Source organism: Pleurodeles waltl, chromosome 2_2, assembly GCF_031143425.1.
Source record: "Pleurodeles waltl isolate 20211129_DDA chromosome 2_2, aPleWal1.hap1.20221129, whole genome shotgun sequence".
In the NCBI taxonomy this organism is placed as follows: Eukaryota; Metazoa; Chordata; class Amphibia; order Caudata; family Salamandridae; genus Pleurodeles; species Pleurodeles waltl.
The window spans coordinates 362682861-362707695 of NC_090439.1; positions in this window are offsets into that span (position 1 = coordinate 362682861).

Consider the following 24835-nt stretch of genomic DNA (forward strand, 5'->3'; position numbering starts at 1 on the left):
ACATTTCTGTGGCAGAAAGTTCTTGAATCTGATAGGAGCCACAAATTTCCTTCCACCCAGCGTTCCCCCAAGTCTCCCGATAAAAATGATACCTCACTTGCGTGGGTAGGCCCTAGCGCCAGCGACAGGAAACACCCCAAATCACAACGTGGACACATCCAAAATTATGGAAGAAAACACAGGTGTTTTTTGCGAAGTGCCTACCTGTAGATTTTGGCCTCTAGCTCAGCCGGCACCTAGGGAAACCTACCAAACCTGTGCATTTCTGAAAACTAGAGACCTAGGGGAATCCAAGGAGGGGTGACTTGCGGGGCTCGGACCAGGTTCTGTTACCCAGAATCCTTTGCAAACCTGAAAATTTGGCTAAAAAAACACATGTTCCTCACATTTCTGTGGCAGAAAGTTCTGGAATCTGAGAGGAGCCACAAATTTCCTTCCACCCAGCGTTCCCCCAAGTCTCCCGATAAAAATGATACCTCATTTGCGTGGGTAGGCCTAGCGCCAGCGACAGGAAACACCCCAAAGCGCAACGTGGACACATCCAAAATTATGGAAGAAAACAGAGGTGGTTTTTGCGAAGTGCCCTACCTGTAGATTTTGGCCTCTAGCTCAGCCGGCACCTAGGGAAACCTACCAAGCCTGTGCATTTCTGAAAACTAGAGACCTAGGGGAATCCAAGATGGGGTGACATGCGGGGCTCGGACCAGGTTCTCTTACCCAGAATCCTTTGCAAACCTCAAAATTTGGCTAAAAAACACATGTTCCTCACATTTCTGTGGCAGAAAGTTCTTGAATCTGATAGGAGCCACAAATTTCCTTCCACCCAGCGTTTCCCCAAGTCTCCCGATAAAAATGATACCTCACTTGCGTGGGTAGGCCTAGCGCCAGCGACAGGAAACACCCCAAAGCGCAACGTGGACACATCCAAAATTATGGAAGAAAACAGAGGTGTTTTTTGCGAAGTGCCTACCTGTAGATTTTGGCCTCTAGCTCAGCCGGCACCTAGGGAAACCTACCAAACCTGTGCATTTCTGAAAACTAGAGACCAAGGGGAATCCAAGGAGGGGTGACTTGCGGGGCTCGGACCAGGTTCTGTTACCCAGAATCCTTTGCAAACCTCAAATTTGGCTAAAAAAAACACATGTTCCTCACATTTCTGTGGCAGAAAGTTCTGGAATCTGAGAGGAGCCACAAATTTCCTTCCACCCAGCGTTCCCCCAAGTCTCCCGATAAAAATGATACCTCACTTGCGTGGGTAGGCCTAGCGCCAGCGACAGGAAACACCCCAAATCACAACGTGGACACATCCAAAATTATGGAAGAAAACACAGGTGTTTTTTGCGAAGGGCCTACCTCTAGATTTTGGCCTCTAGCTCAGCCGGCACCTAGGGAAACCTACCAAACCTGTGCATTTCTGAAAACTAGAGACCTAGGGGAATCCAAGGAGGGGTGACTTGCGGGGCTCGGACCAGTTCTGTTACCCAGAATCCTTTGCAAACCTCAAAATTTGGTTAAAAAAACACATGTTCCTCACATTTCTGTGGCAGAAAGTTCTGGAATCTGAGAGGAGCCACAAATTTCCTTCCACCAGCGTTCCCCCAAGTCTCCCGATAAAAATGATACCTCACTTGCGTGGGTAGGCCTAGCGCCAGCGACAGGAAACACCCCAAAGCGCAATGTGGACACATCCAAAATTATGGAAGAAACAGAGGTGTTTTTTGCGAAGTGCCTACCTGTAGATTTTGGCCTCTAGCTCAGCCGACACCTAGGGAAACCGACCAAACCTGTGCATTTCTGAAAAGTAGAGACCTAGGGGAATCCAAGGAGGGGTGACTTGTGGGGCTCGGACCAGTTTCTGTTACCCAGAATCCTTTGCAAACCTCAAAATTTGGCTAAAAAACACATGTTCCTCATATTTCTGTGGCAGAAAGTTCTGGAATATGAGAGGAGCCACAAATTTCCTTCCACCCAGCGTTCCCCCAAGTCTCCTGATAAAAAGGATACCTCACTTGCGTGGGTAGGCCTAGCGCCAGCGACAGGAAACACCCCAAAGTGTAACGTGGACACATCCAAAATTTTGGAAGAAAACAGAGGTGTTTTTTGCGAAGTGCCTACCTGTAGATTTTGGCCTCTAGCTCAGCCGGCACCTAGGGAAACCTACCAAACCTGTGCATTTCTGAAAACTAGAGACCTAGGGAATCCAAGGAGGGGTGACTTGCGGGGCGCGGACCAGGTTCTGTTACCCAGAATCCTTTGCAAACCTCAAAATTTGGCTAAAAAAAACACATGTTCCTCACATTTCTGTGGCAGAAAGTTCTGGAATCTGAGAGAAACCACAAATTCCCTTCCACCCAGCGTTCCCCCCAAGTCTCCCGATAAAAATGATACCTCACTTGTGTGGGTAGGCCTGGCGCAGGCAACAGGAAACACCCCAAAGCGCAACGTGGACACGTCCAAAATTTTGGAAGAACACAGAGGTATTTTTTGCGAAGTGCCTACCTGTAGATTTTGGCCTCTAGCTCAGCCGGCACCTAGGGAAACCTACCAAACCTGTGCATTTCTGAAAACTAGAGACCTAGGGGAATCCAAGATGGGGTGACTTGCGGGGCTCGGACCAGGTTCTCTTACCCAGAATCCTTTGCAAACTTCAAAATTTGGCTAAAAAACACATGTTCCTCACATTTCTGTGGCAGAAAGTTCTGGAATCGGAGAGGAGCCACAAATGTCCTTCCACCCAGCGTTCCCCCAAGTCTCCCGATAAAAATGATACCTAACTTGCGTGGGTAGGCCCAGCGCCAGCGACAGGAAACACCCCAAAGCGCAACGTGGACACATCCAAAATTTTGGAAGAAAACAGAGGTGTTTTTTGCGAAGTGCCTACCTGTAGATTTTGGCCTCTAGCTCAGCCGGCACCTAGGGAAAACTACCAAACCTGTGCATTTCTGAAAACTAGAGACCTAGGGGAAATCCAAGGAGGGGTGACTTGCGGGGCTCGGACCAGGTTCTGTTACCCAGAATCCTTTGCAAACCTGAAAATTTGGCTAAAAAAAACACATGTTCCTCACATTTCTGTGGCAGAAAGTTCTGGAATCTGAGAGGAGCCACAAATTTCCTTCCACCCAGCGTTCCCCCAAGTCTCCCGATAAAAATGATACCTCACTTGCGTGGGTAGGCCTAGCGCCAGCGACAGGAAACACCCCAAATCACAACGTGGACACATCCAAAATTATGGAAGAAAACACAGGTGTTTTTTGCGAAGTGCCTACCTGTAGATTTTGGCCTCTAGCTCAGCCGGCACCTAGGGAAACCTACCAAACCTGTGCATTTCTGAAAACTAGAGACCTAGGGGAATCCAAGGAGGGGTGACTTGCGGGGCTCGGACCAGGTTCTGTTACCCAGAATCCTTTGCAAACCTGAAAATTTGGCTAAAAAAATACATGTACCTCACATTTCTGTGGCAGAAAGTTCTGGAATCTGAGAGGAGCCACAAATTTCCTTTCACCCAGCGTTCCCCCCCAAGTCTCCCGATAAAAATGATACCTCACTTACGTGGGTAGGCCTAGCGCCAGCGACAGGAAACACCCCAAAGCGCAACGTGGACACATCCAAAATTATGGAAGAAAACAGAGGTGTTTTTTGCGAAGTGCCTACCTGTAGATTTTGGCCTCTAGCTCAGCCGGCACCTAGGGAAACCTACCAAACCTGTGCATTTCTGAAAACTAGAGACCTAGGGGAATCCAAGATGGGGTGACTTGTGGGGCTCGGACCAGGTTCTCTTACCCAGAATCCTTTGCAAACCTCAAAATTTGGCTAAAAAAACACATGTTCCTCACATTTCTGTGGCAGAAAGTTCTGGAATCGGAGAGGAGCCACAAATGTCCTTCCACCCAGCGTTCCCCCAAGTCTCCCGATAAAAATTATACCTCACTTGCGTGGGTAGGCCTAGCGCCGGTGACAGGAAACACCCCAAAGCGCAACGTGGACACGTCCAAAATTTTGGAAGAAAACAGAGGTGTTTTTTGCGAAGTGCCTACCTGTAGATTTTGGCCTCTAGCTCAGCCTGCACCTAGGGAAACGTACCAAACCTGTGCATTTCTGAAAACTAGAGACCTAGGGGAATCCAAGGAGGGGTGACTTGCGGGCTCGGACCTGGTTCTGTTACCCAGAATCCTTTGCAAACCTCAAAATTTGGCTAAAAAAAACACATGTTCCTCACATTTCTGTGGCAGAAAGTTCTGGAATCTGAGAGGAGCCACAAATGTCCTCCCACCCCAGCGTTCCCCCAAGTCTCCCGATAAAAATGATACCTCACTTGCGTGGGTAGGCCTAGCGCCAGCGACAGGAAACACCCCAAATCGCAACGTGGACACATCCAAAATTATGGAAGAAAACACAGGTGTTTTTTGCGAAGTGCCTTCCTGTAGATTTTGGCCTCTAGCTCAGCCGGCACCTAGGGAAACCTACTAAACCTGTGCATTTCTGAAAACTAGAAACCTAGGGGAATCCAAGGAGGGGTGACTTGCGGGGCTCGGACCAGGTTCTCTTACCCAGAATCCTTTGCAAACCTCAAAATTTGGCTAAAAAAACACATGTTCCTCACATTTCTGTGGCAGAAAGTTCTGGAATCTGAGAGGAGCCACAAATTTCCTTCCACCCAGCGTTCCCCCAAGTCTCCCGATAAAAATGATACCTCACTTGCGTGGGTAGGCCTAGCGCCAGCGACAGGAAACACCCCAAAGCGCAACGTGGACACATCCAAAATTATGGAAGAAAACACAGGTGTTTTTTGCGAAGTGCCTACCTGTAGATTTTGGCCTCTAGCTCAGCCGGCACCTAGGGAAACCTACCAAACCTGTGCATTTCTGAAAACTAGAGACCGAGGGGAATCCAAGGAGGGGTGACTTGCGGGGCGCGGACCAGGTTCTGTTACCCAGAATCCTTTGCAAACCTCAAAATTTGGCTAAAAAAACACATGTTCCTCACATTTCTGTGGCAGAAAGTTCTGGAATCTGAGAGAAACCACAAATTCCCTTCCACCCAGCGTTCCCCAAGTCTCCCGATAAAAATGATACCTCACTTGCGTGGGTAGGCCTGGCGCAGGCAACAGGAAACACGCCAAAGCGCAACGTGGACACGTCCAAAATTTTGGAAGAACACAGAGGTATTTTTTGCGAAGTGCCTACCTGTAGATTTTGGCCTCTAGCTCAGCCGGCACCTAGGGAAACCTACCAAACCTGTGCATTTCTGAAAACTAGAGACCTAGGGGAATCCAAGATGGGGTGACTTGCGGGGCTCGGACCAGGTTCTCTTACCCAGAATCCTTTGCAAACCTCAAAATTTGGCTAAAAAACACATGTTCCTCACATTTCTGTGGCAGAAAGTTCTGGAATCGGAGAGGAGCCACAAATGTCCTTCCACCCAGCGTTCCCCAAGTCTCCCGATAAAAATGATACCTAACTTGCGTGGGTAGGCCCAGCGCCAGCGACAGGAAACACCCCAAAGCGCAACGTGGACACATCCAAAATTATGGAAGAAAACAGAGGTGTTTTTTGCGAAGTGCCTACCTGTAGATTTTGGCCTCTAGCTCAGCCGGCACCTAGGGAAACCTACCAAACCTGTGCATTTCTGAAAACTAGAGACCTAGGGGAATCCAAGATGGGGTGACTTGTGGGGCTCGGACCAGGTTCTCTTACCCAGAATCCTTTGCAAACCTCAAAATTTGGCTAAAAAACACATGTTCCTCACATTTCTGTGGCAGAAAGTTCTGGAATCGGAGAGGAGCTACAAATGTCCTTCCACCCAGCGTTTCCCCAATTCTCCCGATAAAAATGATACCTCACTTGCGTGGGTAGGCCTAGCGCCGGCGACAGTAAACACCCCAAAGCGCAACGTGGACACGTCCAAAATTTTGGAAGAAAACAGAGGTGTTTTTTACGAAGTGCCTACCTGTAGATTTTGGCCTCTAGCTCAGCCGGCACCTAGGGAAACCTACCAAACCTGTGCATTTCTGAAAACTAGAGACCTAGGGGAATCCAAGGAGGGGTGACTTGCGGGGCTCGGACCAGGTTCTCTTACCCAGAATCCTTTGCAAACCTCAAAATTTGGCTAAAAAACACATGTTCCTCACATTTCTGTGGCAGAAAGTTCTGGAATCGGAGAGGAGCCACAAATGTCCTTCCACCCAGCGTTCCCCCAAGTCTCCCGATAAAAATTATACCTCACTTGCGTGGGTAGGCCTAGCGCCGGCGACAGGAAACACCCCAAAGCGCAACGTGGACACGTCCAAAATTTTGGAAGAAAACAGAGGTGTTTTTTGCGAAGTGCCTACCTGTAGATTTTGGCCTCTAGCTCAGCCGGCACCTAGGGAAAACTACCAAACCTGTGCATTTCTGAAAACTAGAGACCTAGGGGAATCCAAGGAGGGGTGACTTGCGGGGCTCGGACCTGGTTCTGTTACCCAGAATCCTTTGCAAACCTCAAAATTTGGCTAAAAAAAACACATGTTCCTCACATTTCTGTGGCAGAAAGTTCTGGAATCTGAGAGGAGCCACAAATTTCCTCCCACCCAGCGTTCCCCAAGTCTCCCGATAAAAATGATACCTCACTTGCGTGGGTAGGCCTAGCGCCAGCGACAGGAAACACCCCAAATCGCAACGTGGACACATCCAAAATTATGGAAGAAAACACAGGTGTTTTTTGCGAAGTGCCTACCTGTAGATTTTGGCCTCTAGCTCAGCCGGCACCTAGGGAAACCTACTAAACCTGTGCATTTCTGAAAACTAGAAACCTAGGGGAATCCAAGGAGGGGTGACTTGCGGGGCTCGGACCAGGTTCTCTTACCCAGAATCCTTTGCAAACCTCAAAATTTGGCTAAAAAAACACATGTTCCTCACATTTCTGTGGCAGAAAGTTCTGGAATCTGAGAGGAGCCACAAATTTCCTTCCACCCAGCGTTCCCCCAAGTCTCCCGATAAAAATGATACCTCACTTGCGTGGGTAGGCCTAGCGCCAGCGACAGGAAACACCCCAAAGCGCAACGTGGACACATCAAAAATTATGGAAAAAAACACAGGTGTTTTTTGCGAAGTGCCTACCTGTAGATTTTGGCCTCTAGCTCAGCCGGCACCTAGGGAAACCTACCAAATCTGTGCATTTCTGAAAACTAGAGACCTAGGGGAATCCAAGGAGGGGTGACTTGCGGGGCTCGGACCTGGTTCTGTTACCCAGAATCCTTTGCAAACCTCAAAATTTGGCTAAAAAAACACATGTTCCTCACATTTCTGTGGCAGAAAGTTCTGGAATCTGAGAGGAGCCACAAATTTCCTCCCACCCAGCGTTCCCCCAAGTCTCCCGATAAAAATGATACCTCACTTGCGTGGGTAGGCCTAGCGCCAGCGACAGGAAACACCCCAAATCGCAACGTGGACACATCCAAAATTATGGAAGAAAACACAGGTGTTTTTTGCGAAGTGCCTACCTGTAGATTTTGGCCTCTAGCTCAGCCGGCACCTAGGGAAACCTACTAAACCTGTGCATTTCTGAAAACTAGAAACCTAGGGGAATCCAAGGAGGGGTGACTTGCGGGGCTCGGACCAGGTTCTCTTACCCAGAATCCTTTGCAAACCTCAAAATTTGGCTAAAAAAACACATGTTCCTCACATTTCTGTGGCAGAAAGTTCTGGAATCTGAGAGGAGCCACAAATTTCCTTCCACCCAGCGTTCCCCCAAGTCTCCCGATAAAAATGATACCTCACTTGCGTGGGTAGCCTAGCGCCAGCGACAGGAAACACCCCAAAGCGCAACGTGGACACATCAAAAATTATGGAAAAAAACACAGGTGTTTTTTGCGAAGTGCCTACCTGTAGATTTTGGCCTCTAGCTCAGCCGGCACCTAGGGAAACCTACCAAATCTGTGCATTTCTGAAAACTAGAGACCTAGGGGAATCCAAGGAGGGGTGACTTGCGGGGCTCGGACCAGCTTCTGTTACCCAGAATCCTTTGCAAACTTCCAAATTTGGCTAAAAAAAACACATGTTCCTCACATTTCTGTGGCAGAAAGTTCTGGAATCTGAGAGGAGCCACAAATTTCCTTCCACCCAGCGTTCCCCCAAGTCTCCCGATAAAAATGATACCTCACTTGCGTGGGTAGGCCTAGCGCCAGCGACAGGAAACACCCCAAAGCGCAACGTGGACACATCCAAAATTATGGAAGAAAACACAGGTGTTTTTTGCGAAGTGCCTACCTGTAGATTTTGGCCTCTAGCTCAGCCGGCACCTAGGAAACCTACCAAACCTGTGCATTTCTGAAAACTAGAGACCGAGGGGAATCCAAGGAGGGGTGACTTGCGGGGCGCGGACCAGGTTCTGTTACCCAGAATCCTTTGCAAACCTCAAAATTTGGCTAAAAAAACACATGTTCCTCAAATTTCTGTGGCAGAAAGTTCTGGAATCTGAGAGGAACCATAAATTTCCTTCCACCCAGCGTTCCCCCAAGTCTCCCGATAAAAATGATACCTCACTTGCGTGGGTAGGCCTAGCGCCAGCGACAGGAAACACCCCAAAGCGCAACGTTGACACATCCAAAATTTTGGAAGAAAACAGAGGTGTTTTTTGCGAAGTGCCTACCTGTAGATTTTGGCCTCTAGCTCAGCCGGCACCTAGGTCAACCTACCAAACCTGTGCATTTCTGAAAACTAGAGACCTAGGGGAATCCAAGGAGGGGTGACTTGCGGGGCGCGGACCAGGTTCTGTTACGCAGAATCCTTTGCAAACCCCAAAATTTGGCTAGAAAAACACATGTTCCTCACATTTCTGTGGCAGAAAGTTCTGGAATCTGAGAGGAACCACAAATTTCCTTCCACCCAGCGTTCCCCCAAGTCTCCCGATAAAAATGATACCTCACTTGCGTGGGTAGGCCTAGCGCCGGCAACAGGAAACACCCCAAAACGCAACGTGGACACGTCCAAAATTTTGGAAGAAAACAGAGGTGTTTTTTTCGAAGTGCCTACCTGTAGATTTTGGCCTCTAGCTCAGCCGGCACCTAGGGAAACCTACCAAACCTGTGCATTTCTGAAAACTAGAGACCTAGGGGAATCCAAGGAGGGGTGACTTGCGGGGCTCGGACCAGGTCCTGTTACCCAGAATCCTTTGCAAACCTCAAAATTTGGCTAAAAAACACATGTTCCTCACATTTCTGTGGCAGAAAGTTCTGGAATCTGAGTGGAGCCACAAATTTCCTTCCACCCAGCGTTCCCCCAAGTCTCCCGATAAAAATGACACCTCACTTGCGTGGGTAGGCCTGGCGCCGGCAACAGGAAACACCCCAAAGCGCACGTGGACACGTCCAAAATTTTGGAAGAACACAGAGGTATTTTTTGCGAAGTGCCTCCCTGTAGATTGTGGCCTCTAGCTCAGCCGGCACCTAGGGAAACCTACCAAACCTGTGCATTTCTGAAACTAGAGACCTAGGGGAATCCAAGATGGGGTGACTTGCGGGGCTCGGACCAGGTTCTCTTACCCAGAATCCTTTGCAAACCTCAAAATTTGGCTAAAAAACACATGTTCCTCACATTTCTGTGGCAGAAAGTTCTGGAATCGGAGAGGAGCCACAAATGTCCTTCCACCCAGCGTTCCCCCAAGTCTCCCGATAAAAATGATACCTAACTTGCGTGGGTAGGCCTAGCGCCAGCGACAGGAAACACCCCAAAGCGCAACGTGGACACATCCAAAATTTGGGAAGAAAACAGAGGTGTTTTTTGCGAAGTGCCTACCTGTAGATTTTGGCCTCTAGCTCAGCCGGCACCTAGGGAAACCTACCAAACCTGTGCATTTCTGAAAACTAGAGACCTAGGGGAATCCAAGGAGGGGTGACTTGCGGGGCTCGGACCAGGTTCTGTTACCCAGAATCCTTTGCAAACCTCAAAATTTGGCTAAAAAAACACATGTTCCTCACATTTCTGTGGCAGAAAGTTCTGGAATCTGAGAGGAGCCACAAATTTCCTTCTACCCAGCGTTCCCCCAAGTCTCCCGATAAAAATGATACCTCACTTGCGTGGGTAGGCCTAGCGCCAGCGACAGGAAACACCCCAAATCACAACGTGGACACATCCAAAATTATGGAAGAAAACACAGGTGTTTTTTGCGAAGTGCCTACCTGTAGATTTTGGCCTCTAGCTCAGCCGGCACCTAGGGAAACCTACCAAACCTGTCCATTTCTGAAAACTAGAGACCTAGGGGAATCCAAGGAGGGGTGACTTGCGGGGCTCGGACCAGGTTCTGTTACCCAGAATCCTTTGCAAACCTCAAAATTTGGCTAAAAAAACACATGTTCCTCACATTTCTGTGGCAGAAAGTTCTTGAATCTGATAGGAGCCACAAATTTCCTTCCACCCAGCGTTCCCCCAAGTCTCCCGATAAAAATGATACCTCACTTGCGTGGGTAGGCCTAGCGCCAGCGACAGGAAACACCCCAAATCACAACGTGGACACATCCAAAATTATGGAAGAAAACACAGGTGTTTTTTGCGAAGTGCCTACCTGTAGATTTTGGCCTCTAGCTCAGCCGGCACCTAGGGAAACCTACCAAACCTGTGCATTTCTGAAAACTAGAGACCTAGGGGAATCCAAGGAGGGGTGACTTGCGGGGCTCGGACCAGGTTCTGTTACCCAGAATCCTTTGCAAACCTGAAAATTTGGCTAAAAAAACACATGTTCCTCACATTTCTGTGGCAGAAAGTTCTGGAATCTGAGAGGAGCCACAAATTTCCTTCCACCCAGCGTTCCCCCAAGTCTCCCGATAAAAATGATACCTCACTTGCGTGGGTAGGCCTAGCGCCAGCGACAGGAAACACCCCAAAGCGCAACGTGGACACATCCAAAATTATGGAAGAAAACAGAGGTGGTTTTTGCGAAGTGCCTACCTGTAGATTTTGGCCTCTAGCTCAGCCGGCACCTAGGGAAACCTACCAAGCCTGTGCATTTCTGAAAACTAGAGACCTAGGGGAATCCAAGATGGGGTGACATGCGGGGCTCGGACCAGGTTCTCTTACCCAGAATCCTTTGCAAACCTCAAAATTTGGCTAAAAAACACATGTTCCTCACATTTCTGTGGCAGAAAGTTCTGGAATCGGAGAGGAGCCACAAATGTCCTTCCACCCAGCGTTCCCCCAAGTCTCCCGATAAAAATGATACCTAACTTGCGTGGGTAGGCCCAGCGCCAGCGACAGGAAACACCCCAAAGCGCAACGTGGACACATCCAAAATTTTGGAAGAAAACAGAGGTGTTTTTTGCGAAGTGCCTACCTGTAGATTTTGGCCTCTAGCTCAGCCGGCACCTAGGGAAACCTACCAAACCTGTGCATTTCTGAAAACTAGAGACCTAGGGGAATCCAAGGAGGGGTGACTTGCGGGGCTCGGACCAGGTTCTGTTACCCAGAATCCTTTGCAAACCTCAAAATTTGGCTAAAAAAACACATGTTCCTCACATTTCTGTGGCAGAAAGTTCTGGAATCTGAGAGGAGCCACAAATTACCTTCCACCCAGCGTTCCCCCAAGTCTCCTGATAAAAATGATACCTCACTTGCGTGGGTAGGCCTAGCGCCAGCGACAGGAAACACCCCAAAGCGCAACGTGGACACATCCAAAATTATGGAAGAAAACAGAGGTGTTTTTTGCGAAGTGCCTACCTGTAGATTTTGGCCTCTAGCTCAGCCGGCACCTAGGGAAACCTACCAAACCTGTGCATTTCTGAAAACTAGAGACCAAGGGGAATCCAAGGAGGGGTGACTTGCGGGGCTCGGACCAGGTTCTGTTACCCAGAATCCTTTGCAAACCTCAAAATTTGGCTAAAAAAACACATGTTCCTCACATTTCTGTGGCAGAAAGTTCTGGAATCTGAGAGGAGCCACAAATTTCCTTCCACCCAGCGTTCCCCCAAGTCTCCCGATAAAAATGATACCTCACTTGCGTGGGTAGGCCTAGCGCCAGCGACAGGAAACACCCCAAATCACAACGTAGACACATCCAAAATTATGGAAGAAAACACAGGTGTTTTTTGCGAAGGGCCTACCTCTAGATTTTGGCCTCTAGCTCAGCCGGCACCTAGGGAAACCTACCAAACCTGTGCATTTCTGAAAACTAGAGACCTAGGGGAATCCAAGGAGGGGTGACTTGCGGGGCTCGGACCAGGTTCTGTTACCCAGAATCCTTTGCAAACCTCAAAATTTGGTTAAAAAAACACATGTTCCTCACATTTCTGTGGCAGAAAGTTCTGGAATCTGAGAGGAGCCACAAATTTCCTTCCACCCAGCGTTCCCCCAAGTCTCCCGATAAAAATGATACCTCACTTGCGTGGGTAGGCCTAGCGCCAGCGACAGGAAACACCCCAAAGCGCAATGTGGACACATCCAAAATTATGGAAGAAAACAGAGGTGTTTTTTGCGAAGTGCCTACCTGTAGATTTTGGCCTCTAGCTCAGCCGGCACCTAGGGAAACCTACCAAACCTGTGCATTTCTGAAAAGTAGAGACCTAGGGGAATCCAAGGAGGGGTGACTTGTGGGGCTCGGACCAGTTTCTGTTACCCAGAATCCTTTGCAAACCTCAAAATTTGGCTAAAAAAACACATGTTCCTCATATTTCTGTGGCAGAAAGTTCTGGAATATGAGAGGAGCCACAAATTTCCTTCCACCCAGCGTTCCCCCAAGTCTCCTGATAAAAAGGATACCTCACTTGCGTGGGTAGGCCTAGCGCCAGCGACAGGAAACACCCCAAAACGCAACGTGGACACATCCAAAATTTGGGAAGAAAACAGAGGTGTTTTTTGCGAAGTGCTTACCGTGTAGATTTTGGCCTCTAGCTCAGCCAGCACCTAGGGAAACCTACCAAACCTGTGCATTTCTGAAAACTAGAGACCTAGGGGAATCCAAGGAGGGGTGACTTGTGGGGCTCGGACCAGGTTCTGTTACCCAGAATCCTTTGCAAACCTCAAAATTTGGCTAAAAAAACACATGTTCCTCACATTTCTGTGGCAGAAAGTTCTGGAATCTGAGAGGAGCCACAAATTTCCTTCCACCCAGCGTTCCCCCAAGTCTCCCGATATAAATGATACCTCACTTGCGTGGGTAGGCCTAGCGCCAGCGACAGGAAACACCCCAAAGTGTAACGTGGACACATCCAAAATTTTGGAAGAAAACAGAGGTGTTTTTTTGCGAAGTGCCTACCTGTAGATTTTGGCCTCTAGCTCCGCCGGCACCTAGGGAAACCTACCAAACCTGTGCATTTCTGAAAACTAGAGACCTAGGGGAATCCAAGGAGGGGTGACTTGCGGGGCGCGGACCAGGTTCTGTTACCCAGAATCCTTTGCAAACCTCAAAATTTGGCTAAAAAAACACATGTTCCTCACATTTCTGTGGCAGAAAGTTCTGGAATCTGAGAGAAACCACAAATTCCCTTCCACCCAGCGTTCCCCCAAGTCTCCCGATAAAAATGATACCTCACTTGCGTGGGTAGGCCTGGCGCAGGCAACAGGAAACACCCCAAAGCGCAACGTGGACACGTCCAAAATTTTGGAAGAACACAGAGGTATTTTTTGCGAAGTGCCTACCTGTAGATTTTGGCCTCTAGCTCAGCCGGCACCTAGGGAAACCTACCAAACCTGTGCATTTCTGAAAACTAGAGACTTAGGGGAATCCAAGATGGGGTGACTTGCGGGGCTCGGACCAGGTTCTCTTACCCAGAATCCTTTGCAAACCTCAAAATTTGGCTAAAAAACACATGTTCCTCACATTTCTGTGGCAGAAAGTTCTGGAATCGGAGAGGAGCCACAAATGTCCTTTACACCCAGCGTTCCCCCAAGTCTCCCGATAAAAATGATACCTAACTTGCGTGGGTAGGCCCAGCGCCAGCGACAGGAAACACCCCAAAGCGCAACGTGGACACATCCAAAATTTTGGAAGAAAACAGAGGTGTTTTTTGCGAAGTGCCTACCTGTAGATTTTGGCCTCTAGCTCAGCCGGCACCTAGGGAAAACTACCAAACCTGTGCATTTCTGAAAACTAGAGACCTAGGGGAATCCAAGGAGGGGTGACTTGCGGGGCTCGGACCAGGTTCTGTTACCCAGAATCCTTTGCAAACCTGAAAATTTGGCTAAAAATATACATGTACCTCACATTTCTGTGGCAGAAAGTTTTGGAATCTGAGAGGAGCCACAAATTTCCTTTCACCCAGCGTTCCCCCAAGTCTCCTGATAAAAATGATACCTCACTTACGTGGGTAGGCCTAGCGCCAGCGACAGGAAACACCCCAAAGCGCAACGTGGACACATCCAAAATTATGGAAGAAAACAGAGGTGTTTTTTGCGAAGTGCCTACCTGTAGATTTTGGCCTCTAGCACAGCCGGCACCTAGGGAAACCTACCAAACCTGTGCATTTCTGAAAACTAGAGACCTAGGGGAATCCAAGATGGGGTGACTTGTGGGGCTCGGACCAGGTTCTCTTACCCAGAATCCTTTGCAAACCTCAAAATTTGGCTAAAAAACACATGTTCCTCACATTTCTGTGGCAGAAAGTTCTGGAATCGGAGAGGAGCTACAAATGTCCTTCCACCCAGCGTTCCCCCAATTCTCCCGATAAAAATGATACCTCACTTGCGTGGGTAGGCTTAGCGCTGGCGACAGTAAACACCCCAAAGCGCAACGTGGACACGTCCAAAATTTTGGAAGAAAACAGAGGTGTTTTTTACGAAGTGCCTACCTGTAGATTTTGGCCTCTAGCTCAGCCGGCACCTAGGGAAACCTACCAAACCTGTGCATTTCTGAAAACTAGAGACCTAGGGGAATCCAAGGAGGGGTGACTTGCGGGGCTCGGACCAGGTTCTCTTACCCAGAATCCTTTGCAAACCTCAAAATTTGGCTAAAAAACACATGTTCCTCACATTTCTGTGGCAGAAAGTTCTGGAATCGGAGAGGAGCCACAAATGTCCTTCCACCCAGCGTTCCCCCAAGTCTCCCGATAAAAATTATACCTCACTTGCGTGGGTAGGCCTAGCGCCGGTGACAGGAAACACCCCAAAGCGCAACGTGGACACGTCCAAAATTTTGGAAGAAAAACAGAGGTGTTTTTTGCGAAGTGCCTACCTGTAGATTTTGGCCTCTAGCTCAGCCTGCACCTAGGGAAACGTACCAAACCTGTGCATTTCTGAAAACTAGAGACCTAGGGGAATCCAAGGAGGGGTGACTTGCGGGGCTCGGACCCTGGTTCTGTTACCCAGAATCCTTTGCAAACCTCAAAATTTGGCTAAAAAAACACATGTTCCTCACATTTCTGTGGCAGAAAGTTCTGGAATCTGAGAGGAGCCACAAATGTCCTCCCCACCCAGCGTTCCCCCAAGTCTCCCGATAAAAATGATACCTCACTTGCGTGGGTAGGCCTAGCCGCTCAGCGACAGGAAACACCCCAAATCGCAACGTTGGACACATCCAAAATTATGGAAGAAAACACAGGTGTTTTTTGCGAAGTGCCTACCTGTAGATTTTGGCCTCTAGCTCAGCCGGCACCTAGGGAAACCTACTAAACCTGTGCATTTCTGAAAACTAGAAACCTAGGGGAATCCAAGGAGGGGGTGACTTGCGGGGCTCGGACCAGGTTCTCTTACCCAGAATCCTTTGCAAACCTCAAAATTTGGCTAAAAAAAACACATGTTCCTCACATTTCTGTGGCAGAAAGTTCTGGAATCTGAGAGGAGCCACAAAATTTCCTTCCACCCAGCGTTCCCCCAAGTCTCCCGATAAAAATGATACCTCACTTGCGTGGGTAGGCCCTAGCGCCAGCGACAGGAAACACCCCAAAGCGCAACGTGGACACATCCAAAATTATGGAAGAAAACACAGGTGTTTTTTGCGAAGTGCCTACCTGTAGATTTTGGCCTCTAGCTCAGCCGGCACCTAGGGAAACCTAACAAACCTGTGCATTTCTGAAAAACTAGAGACCGAGGGGAATCCAAGGAGGGGTGACTTGCGGGGCGCGGACCAGGTTCTGTTACCCAGAATCCTTGTGCAAACCTCAAAATTTGGCTAAAAAAAACATGTTCCTCAAATTTCTGTGGCAGAAAGTTCTGGAATCTGAGAGGAACCATAAATTTCCTTCCACCCAGCGTTCCCCCAAGTCTCCCGATAAAAATGATACCTCACTTGCGTGGGTAGGCCTAGCGCACAGCGACAGGAAACACCCCAAAGCGCAACGTTGTGACACATCCAAAATTTTGGAAGAAAACAGAGGTGTTTTTTGCGAAGTGCACTACCTGTGGATTTTGGCCTCTAGCTCAGCCGGGCACCTAGGTCAACATACCAAACCTGTGCATTTCTGAAAACTAGAGACATAGGGGAATCCAAGGAGGGGTGACTTGCGGGGCGCGGACCAGGTTCTGTTACGCAGAATCCTTTGCAAAACCCCAAAATTTGGCTAGAAAAACACATGTTCCCTCACATTTCTGTGGCAGAAAGTTCTGGAATCTGAGAGGAACCACAAATTTCCCTTCCACCCAGCGTTTCCCCCAATGTCTCCCGATAAAAATGATACCTCACTTGCGTGGGTAGGCCTAGCGCCGGCAACAGGAAACACCCCAAACCGCAACGTGGGACACGTCCAAAATTTTGGAAGAAAACAGAGGTGTTTTTTGCGAAGTGCCTACCTGTAGATTTTGGCCTCTAGCTCAGCCGGCACCTAGGGAAACCTACCAAACCGTCGTGCATTTCTGAAAACTAGAGACCTAGGGGAATCCAAGGAGGGGTGACTTGCGGGGCTCGGACCAGGTTCTGTTACCCAGAATCCTTTGCAAACCTCAAAATTTGGCTAAAAAAAACACATGTTCCTCACATTTCTGTGGCAGAAAGTTCTGGAATCTGAGAGGAGCCACAAATTTCCTTCCACCCAGCGTTCCCCCAAGTCTCCCCGATAAAAATGATACCTCACTTGCGTGGGTAGGCCTAGCGCCAGCGACAGGAAACACCCCAAATCACAACGTGGACACATCCAAAATTATGGAAGAAAACACAGGTGTTTTTTGCGAAGTGCCTACCTGTAGATTTTGGCCTCTAGCTCAGCCGGCACCTAGGGAAACCTACCAAACCTGTGCATTTCTGAAAACTAGAGACCTAGGGGAATCCAAGGAGGGGTGACTTGCGGGGCCTCGGACCAGGTTCTGTTACCCAGAATCCTTTGCAAACCTCGAAATTTGGCTAAAAAAACACATGTTCCTCTCATTTCTGTGGCAGAAAGTTCTGAATCTGAGAGGAGCCACAAATTTTCCTTCCACCCAGCGTTCCCCCAAGTCTCCCGATAAAAATGATACCTCACTTGCGTGGGGTAGGCCTAGCAGCCAGCGACAGGAAACACCCCCAAAGCGCAATGTGGACACATCCAAAATTATGGAAGAAAACAGAGGTGTTTTTTGCGAAGTGCCCTACCTGTAGATTTTGGCCTCTAGCTCAGCCGGCACCTAGGGAAACCTACTAAACCTGTGCATTTCTGAAAAGTAGAGACCTAGGGGAATCCAAGGAGGGGTGACTTGTGGGGCTCGGACCAGTTTCTGTTACCCAGAATCCTTTGCAAACCTTAAAATTTGGCTAAAAAAACACATGTTCCTCATATTTCTGTGGCAGAAAGTTCTGGAATATGAGAGGAGCCACACATTTTCCTTCCACCCAGCGTTCCCCCAAGTCTCCTGATAAAAAGGATACCTCACTTGCGTGGGTAGGCCTAGCGCCAGCGACAGGAAACACCCCAAAACGCAACGTGGACACATCCAAAATTTGGGAAGAAAACAGAGGTGTTTTTTGCGAAGTGCTTACCGTGTAGATTTTGGCCTCTAGCTCAGCCAGCACCCTAGGGAAACCTACCAAACCTGTGCATTTCTGAAAACTAGAGACCTAGGGGAATACAAGGAGGGGTGACTTGTGGGGCTCGGACCAGGTTTCTGTTACCCAGAATCCTTTGCAAACCTCAAAATTTGGCTAAAAAAACACATGTTCCTCACATTTCTGTGGCAGAAAGTTCTGGAATCTGAGAGGAGCCACAAATTTTCCTTCCACCCAGCGTTCCCCCAAGTCTCCCCCGATAAAAATGATACCTCACTTGCGTGGGTAGGCCTAGCGCCAGCGACAGGAAACACCCCCCAAATCGCAACGTGGACACAATCCAAATTATGGAAGAAAACACAGGTGTTTTTTTGCGAAGTGCCTACCTGTAGATTTTGGCCTCTAGCTCAGCCGGCCACCTAGGGAAACCTACTAAACCTGTGCATTTCTGGAAAACTAGAAACCTAGGGGAATCCAAGGAGGGGTGACTTGCGGGGCTCGGACCAGGTTCTCTTACCCAGAATCCTTTGCAAACCTCAAAATTTGGCTAAAAAAACACATGTTCCTCACATTTCTGTGGCAGAAAGTTCTGGAATCTGAGAGGAGCCACAAATTTCCTTCCACCCAGCGTTCCCCCAAGTCTCCCGATAAAAATGATACCTCACTTGCGTGGGTAGAGGCCTGGGCGACAGGCAACAGGAAACACCCCAAAGCGCAACGTGGGACACGTCCAAAATTTTGGAAGAACACAGAGGTATTTTTTGCGAAGTGCCTACCTGTAGATTTTGGCCTCTAGCTCAGCCGGCACCTAGGGAAACCTACCAAACCTGTGCATATCTGAAAACTAGAGACCTAGGGGAATCCAAGATGTGGGTGACTTGCGGGGCTCGGACCAGGCTCTCTTACCCAGAATCCTTTGCAAACCTCAAAATTTGGCTAAAAAACACATGTTCCTCACATTTCTGTGGCAGAAAGTTCTGGAATCGGAGAGGAGCCACAAATGTCCTTCCACCCAGCGTTCCCCCAAGTCTCCCGATAAAAAATGATACCTAACTTGCGTGGGTAGGCCCAGCGCCAGCGACAGGAAACACCCCAAAGCGGCAACGTGGACACATCCAAAATTTTGGCAAGAAAACAGAGGTGTTTTTTGCGAAGTGCCCTACCTGTAGATTTTGGCCTCTAGCTCAGCCGGCACCCTAGGGAAAACTACCAAACCTGTGCATTTCTGGAAAACTAGAGACCTAGGGGAATCCAAGGAGGGGTGACTTGCGGGGCTCGGACCAGGTTCTGTTACCCAGAATCCTTTGCAAACCTGAAAATTTGGCTAAAAAAACACATGTTCCTCACATTTCTGTGGCAGAAAGTTCTGGAATCTGAGAGGAGCCACAAATTTCCTTCCACCCAGCGTTCCCCCAAGTCTCCACGATAAAAATGATACCTCACTTGCTTGGGTAGGCCTAGCGCCAGCGACAGGAAGCACCCCAAATCACAACGTGGACACATCCAAAATTATGGAAGAAAACACAGGTGTTTTTTGCGAAGTGCCTACCTGTAGATTTTGGCCTCTAGCTCAGCCGGCACCTAGGGAAACCTACCAAACCTGTGCATTTCTGAAAACTAGAGACCTAGGGGAATCCAAGGAGGGGTGACTTGCGGGGCTCGGACCAGGTTCTGTTACCCAGAATCCTTTGGAAACCTGAAAATTTGGCTAAAAAAATACATGTACCTCACATTTCTGTGGCAGAAAGTTCCTGGAATCTGAGAGGAGCCACAAATTTCCTTTCACCCAGCGTTCCCCCAAGTCTCCCGATAAAAAATGATACCTCACTTACGTGGGTAGGCCTAGCGCCAGCGGACAGGAAACACCCCAAAGCGCAACGTGGACACATCCAAAATTATGGAAGAAAACAGAGGTGTTTTTTGCGAAGTGCCTACCTGTAGATTTTGGCCTCTAGCTCAGCCGGCACCTAGGGAAACCTACCAAACCTGTGCATTTTCTGAAAACTAGAGACCTAGGGGAATCCAAGATGGGGGTGACTTGTGGGGCTCGGACCAGGTTCTCTTACCCAGAATCCTTTGCAAACCTCAAAATTTGGCTAAAAAACACATGTTCCTCAACATTTCTGTGGCAGAAAGTTCTGGAATCGGAGAGGAGCTACAAATGTCCTTCCACCCAGCGTTCCCCCCAATTCTCCCGATAAAAATGATACCTCACTTGCGTGGGTAGGCCTAGCGCCGGCGACCAGTAAACACCCCAAAAGCGCAACGTGGACACGTCCAAAATTTTGGAAGAAAACAGAGGTGTTTTTTACGAAGTGCCTACCTGTAGATTTTGGCCTCTAGCTCAGCCGGCACCTAGGGAAACCTACCAAACCTGTGCATTTCTGAAAACTAGAGACCTAGGGGAATCCAAGGAGGGGTGACTTGCGGGGCTCGGACCAGGTTCTCTTACCCAGAATCCTTTGCAAACCTCAAAATTTGGCTAAAAAACACATGTTCCTCACATTTCTGTGGCAGAAAGTTCTGGAATCGGGAGAGGAGCCACAAAATGTCCTTCCACCCAGCGTTCCCCCAAGTCTCCCGATAAAAAATTATACCTCACTTGCGTGGGTAGGCCTAGCGCCGGCGACAGGAAACACCCCAAAGCGCAACGTGGACACGTCCAAAATTTTGGAAGAAAACAGAGGTGTTTTTTGCGAAGTGCCTACCTGTAGATTTTGGGCCTCTAGCTCAGCCGGCACCTAGGGGAAAACTACCAAACCTGTGCATTTCTGAAAAACTAGAGACCTAGGGGAATCCAAGGAGGGGTGACTTGCGGGGCTCGGACCTGGTTCTGTTACCCAGAATCCTTTGCAAACCTCAAAATTTGGCTAAAAAAACACATGTTCCTCACATTTCTGTGGCAGAAAGTTCTGGAATCTGAGAGGAGCCACAAATTTCCTCCCACCCAGCGTTCCCCCAAGTCTCCCGATAAAAATGATACCTCACTTGCGTGGGGTAGGCCTAGCGCCAGCGACAGGAAACACCCCAAATCGCAACGTGGACACATCCAAAATTATGGAAGAAAACACAGGTGTTTTTTGCGAAGTGCCTACCTGTAGATTTTGGCCTCTAGCTCAGCCGGCACCTAGGGAAACCTACTAAACCTGTGCATTTCTGAAAACTAGAAACCTAGGGGAATCCAAGGAGGGGTGACTTGCGGGGCTCGGACCAGGTTTCTCTTACCCAGAATCCTTTGCAAACCTCAAAATTTGGCTAAAAAAACACATGTTCCTCACATTTCTGTGGCAGAAAGTTCTGGAATCTGAGAGGAGCCACAAATTTCCTTCCACCCAGCGTTCCCCCAAGTCTCCCGATAAAAATGATACCTCACTTGCGTGGGTAGGCCTAGCGCCAGCGACAGGAAACACCCCAAAGCGCAACGTGGACACATCAAAAATTATGGAAAAAAAACACAGGTGTTTTTTGCGAAGTGCCTACCTGTAGATTTTGGCCTCTAGCTCAGCCGGCACCTAGGGAAAACCTACCAAATCTGTGCATTTCTGAAAACTAGAGACCTAGGGGAATCCAAGGAGGGGTGACTTGCGGGGCTCGGACCAGCTTCTGTTACCCAGAATCCTTTGCAAACTTCCAAATTTGGCTAAAAAAAACACATGTTCCTCACATTTCTGTGGCAGAAAGTTCTGGAATCTGAGAGGAGCCACAAATTTCCTTCCACCCAGCGTTCCCCCAAGTCTCCCGATAAAAAATGATACCTCACTTGCGTGGGTAGGCCTAGCGCCAGCGACAGGAAACACCCCAAAGCGCAACGTGGACACATCCAAAATTATGGAAGAAAACACAGGTGTTTTTTTGCGAAGTGCCTACCTGTAGATTTTGGCCTCTAGCTCAGCCGGCACCTAGGGAAACCTACCAAACCTGTGCATTTCTGAAAACTAGAGACCGAGGGGAATCCAAGGAGGGGTGACTTGCGGGGCGCGGACCAGGTTCTGTTACCCAGAATCCTTTGCAAACCTCAAAATTTGGCTAAAAAAACACATGTTCCTCAAATTTCTGTGGCAGAAAGTTCTGGAATCTGAGAGGAACCATAAATTTCCTTCCACCCAGCGTTCCCCAAGTCTCCCGATAAAAATGATACCTCACTTGCGTGGGTAGGCCTAGCGCCAGCGACAGGAAACACCCCAAAGCGCAACGTGGACACATCCAAAATTTTGGAAGAGAAACAGAGGTGTTTTTTGCGAAGTGCATACCTGTAGATTTTGGCCTCTAGCTCAGCCGGCACCTAGGGAAACCTACCAAACCTGTGCATTTCTGAAAACTAGAGACCGAGGGGAATCCAAGGAGGGGTGACTTGCGGGGCGCGGACCAGGTTCTGTTACCCAGAATCCTTTGCAAACCTCAAAATTTGGCTAAAAAAACACATGTTCCTCAAATTTCTGTGGCAGAAAGTTCTGGAATCTGAGAGGAACCATAAATTTCCTTCCACCCAGCGTTCCCCCAAGTCTCCCGATAAAAATGATACCTCACTTGCGTGGGTAGGCCTAGCGCCAGCGACAGGAAACACCCCAAAGCGCAACGTTGACACATCCAAAATTTTGGAAGAAAACAGAGGTGTTTTTTTCGAAGTGCCTACCTGTAGATTTTGGCCTCTAGCTCAGCCGGCACCTAGGGAAACCTACCAAACCTGTGCATTTCTGAAAACTAGAGGACCTAGGGGAATCCAAGGAGGGGTGACTTGCGGGGCTCGGACCAGGTCCTGTTACCCAGAATCCTTTGCAAACCTCAAAATTTGGCTAAAAAACACATGTTCCTCACATTTCTGTGGCAGAAAGTTCTGGAATCTGAGTGGAGCCACAAATTTCCTTCCACCCAGCGTTCCCCCAAGTCTCCCGATAAAAATGACACCTCACTTGCGTGGGTAGGCCTGGCGCCGGCAAACAGGGAAACACCCCAAAGCGCACGTGGACACGTCCAAAATTTTGGAAGAACACAGAGGTATTTTTTGCGAAGTGCCTCCCTGTAGATTGTGGCCTCTAGCTCAGCCGGCACCTAGGGAAACCTACCAAACCTGTGCATTTCTGAAAACTAGAGACCTAGGGGGAATCCAAGATGGGGTGACTTGCGGGGCTCGGACCAGGTTCTCTTACCCAGAATCCTTTGCAAACCTCAAAATTTGGCTAAAAAACACATGTTCCTCACATTTCTGTGGCAGAAAGTTCTGGAATCGGAGAGGAGCCACAAATGTCCTTCCACCCAGCGTTCCCCCAAGTCTCCCGATAAAAATGATACCTAACTTGCGTGGGTAGGCCTAGCGCCAGCGACAGGAAACACCCCAAAAGCGCAACGTGGACACATCCAAAATTTGGGAAGAAAACAGAGGTGTTTTTTTGCGAAGTGCCTACCTGTAGATTTTGGCCTCTAGCTCAGCAGGCACCTAGGGAAAACCTACCAAACCTGTGCATTTCTGAAAACTAGAGACCTAGGGGAATCCAAGGAGGGGTGACTTGCGGGGCTCGGACCAGGTTCTGTTACCCCAGAATCCTTTGCAAACCTCAAAATTTGGCTAAAAAAACACATGTTCCTCACATTTCTGTGGCAGAGAAAGTTCTGGAATCTGAGAGGAGCCACAAATTTCCTTCTACCCAGCGTTCCCCCAAGTCTCCCGATAAAAATGATACCCTCACTTGCGTGGGTAAGGCCTAGCGCCAGCGACAGGAAACACCCCAAATCACAACGTGGGACACATCCAAAATTATGGAAGAAAACACAGGTGTTTTTTGCGAAGTGCCTACCTGTAGATTTTGGCCTCTAGCTCAGCCGGCACCTAGGGAAACCTACCAAACCTGTCCCATTTCTGAAAACTAGAGACCTAGGGGGAATCCAAGGAGGGGTGACTTGCGGGGCTCGGACCAGGTTCTGTTACCCAGAATCCTTTGCAAACCTCAAAATTTGGCTAAAAAAAACACATGTTCCTCACATTTCTGTGGCAGAAAGTTCTTGAATCTGATAGGAGCCACAAATTTCCTTCCACCCAGCGTTCCCCCAAGTCTCCCGATAAAAATGATACCTCACTTGCGTGGGTAGGCCTAGCGCCAGCGACAGGAAACACCCCAAATCAAAACGTGGACACATCCAAAATTATGGAAGAAACACAGGTGTTTTTTGCGAAGTGCCTACCTGTAGATTTTGGCCTCTAGCTCAGCCGGCACCTAGGGAAACCTACCAAACCTGTGCATTTCTGAAAACTAGAGACCTAGGGGGAATCCAAGGAGGGGTGACTTGCGGGGCTTCGGACCAGGTTTCTGTTACCCAGAATCCTTGCAACCTGAAAATTTGGCTAAAAAAACACATGTTCCTCACATTTCTGTGGCAGAAAAGTTCTGGAATCTGAGAGGAGCCACAAATTTCCTTCCACCCAGCGTTCCCCCAAGTCTCCCGATAAAAAATGATACCTCACTTTGCGTGGGTAGGCCTAGCGCCAGCGACAGGGAAACACCCCAAAGCGCAACGTGGACACATCCAAAATTATGGAAGAAAAACAGAGGTGGTTTTTGCGAAGTGCCTACCTGTAGATTTTGGCCTCTAGCTCAGCCGGCACCTAGGGAAACCTACCAAGCCTGTGCATTTCTGAAAACTAGAGACCTAGGGGAATCCAAGATGGGGTGACATGCGGGGCTCGGACCAGGTTCTCTTACCCAGAATCCTTTGCAAACCTCAAAATTTGGCTAAAAAACACATGTTCCTCACATTTCTGTGGCAGAAAGTTCTGGAATCGGAGAGGAGCCACAAATGTCCTTCCACCCAGCGTTCCCCCAAGTCTCCCGATAAAAATGATACCCTAACTTGCGTGGGTAGGCCCCAGCGCCAGCGACAGGAAACACCCCAAAGCGCAACGTGGACACATCCAAAATTTTGGAAGAAAACAGAGGTGTTTTTTTGCGAAGTGCCTACCTGTAGATTTTGGCCTCTAGCTCAGCCGGCCACC